The sequence below is a fragment of the Solanum pennellii genome, chromosome 2 (genome assembly GCF_001406875.1).
Source record: "Solanum pennellii chromosome 2, SPENNV200".
Classification (NCBI taxonomy): domain Eukaryota; kingdom Viridiplantae; phylum Streptophyta; class Magnoliopsida; order Solanales; family Solanaceae; genus Solanum; species Solanum pennellii.
Genome location: NC_028638.1, coordinates 296,431 through 298,808, shown reverse-complemented (window position 1 = coordinate 298,808; position 2,378 = coordinate 296,431).

Below are 2,378 nucleotides of genomic sequence, written 5' to 3'. Positions count from 1 at the left end.
ACATATTATGTAAATGTCAAACATGTTATTGGTATGTGGTGCTAATTGATCATTATTTGTAAGTTTCTTGATCTATTAATGTCTAATGAGGCCTATAGATTTGATTCGTATGATTAAGGTATTAGTTACATAAGTTAAAGGATGTTGTAATGCCTAATGGTATTCAAGAATATGAAGTTGTAATGAATCATTCGTGAAGTTTAGTTCACTGTTATATGTCGACTTGCGTAGAATGATGAAATCACTATAGCACATTCATGAAGTTAATTGATTTAGCTAGTGATAATATCATACTTTGACTTATGCTAACAAATTGGCTAGCAATATTGTCCAAAAAGTTGAATAGAGTTGGCTTACAATGTTATTTCCAAAATATAATATAAAATTGGATAATGTCTAAGTTAAGCTAAATTAAGCATGACCAATGTAACTCAATGAATTCATAACAAAGGGTGTGACAATCATTGGGACAAGTCCCAACATACCCTTTCCAAATGAACTATGAATATAAGTAAGTACATTGAACAAAGTATATAATGTTCATAAAGAGTGATATAAAGCTACCAAATGCCATTGAACAATATAAGGTGAATAATAACATTATTAAAATTTAAGAAATATGAAAGTGACAACAATGAGGTGTTAAAAAAAGTGAGACAAGTCTCACTCACACCCAGACAATTATTTTAAAGATACTTACATAAGAGGGTGTTAATAATCGTGAGAAAAGTCTCATTAACACAAACATGATAATGTAAGGTTAAATTTACATTTCATCAAGTAAAGAAAGGGATGACCGGTTATACAAAAAGTTAAATCAACCTCATAACTAGAAGCAAGCTCCAAAATGTTTAAGTCAACTCTAAAAGTTATAAAAAAAATAAGTTAAGCAAATAACCGATAGACTAGCAATGAGCTTGTGCTAACACATGTAAGCCTCATGAGATAAGGCTCCACCAAGGTGGATAAGTGTCTTTGAAAATCTCCTAGTCTTCAAACTATGTTGCTAGGATAGCAACTAGCCAAGGATTCAACCAAAGAGAGCTAGGTATGATGCGGTTTCACTTTAGTCGGTGACACCACCCCTTTTCGGTGTGGGACAAACACTGTATTTCATCTTTAGCTCACATGATCTAAGTCGGTTAATTCTCAAAGAAAGTACTGGGTTTCACTTTAGTCGTGAACCACCTCTTTTCTGTGTGGGGAAGACACTGGACTTGGTTTCATTTTAGCCAGTGAACTACCCCTTTTCGGTGTGGCAAAGAAACTGGATTTCACGTTAACTCACATGATGTAGGTTCATTTTGATCGGTGAACCACCCATTTTCGGTGTGGGGCACACACCAGATTTCATGTTAGCTCACATGATCTTAATGCTAAAGATTTCATTTAGAAAATAAGAAAGAAATAAGAAGAAATGTAAGTTCAAAGTGAATGAAGAAATTAAGAGCTCAAGAATATCAGTCAACAGTTTTTCTAAGAATGAAGTTTTAACAAGTTATGAGCATAGCCAATAAAGATTTGCTTATAATGACTTCATTGATTATGCCAATAAAGTTGAATGTAACATAATGACTAATCAATGCCCCATAATCTTCATAATATGAAAATGATTAAAATAAGTGGCCTAGACAACAAAGATTGTCTTATAAGGATTTCATGCCCAAATTAACAAGAATGGAAAGAATAACTTGTAATAAGGGTAGCCAAATCATTTCCCTAGTATTTTGGTTTACTTGTTCGATTCATTGTAGGTATGGGACTATAATGACTCATTGCACTTATAAGTAAGACATAGAATTAAGGAGATCATTGAACTACGCAACAACAAGAAAAGAAGAAAGAAAAATAAACTACGTTTTGGGGGAAGAGCTCTCAGGTTTGAGAGGAGCAAATTTATAATTTTTGGTTCGAGGTGTTCTAAAATTATGTTCATGATTAAAAGGTCTTATGTTAATATAGAAAATGAGTTGTGTTCTTGTGATTCATTAAAATATATCATATTCATACTATCATTCACAAATAATGAATTAAGAAACTTTAGTGACTCCACTTTCCAGAAATGGCATGTTGTTATAGAATGAGCTTTCCTTGATCATGCATAGTCCTTATGTGTATATGTTAATATACCCATACTTGGTACAAGTGTTTACTAACCCTATGCTATTTATATTTTTATAGGGGCGGGTCAGAGAGAAGATTGAAGACTCATTGAAGAGGTTTGGACTAGCGATCTCAAGACTTTGGTAGGTCCTCTTGAGTTCTAGGATGCTACATCTAGAATTCTAGATTAGCACTTTAGAAAAAGCTAGTGGATGTTGTCCCTAGCATATCATTGTAAACGTTTTATTCAAAGCTTTATATTAAGTCCGTTTGGC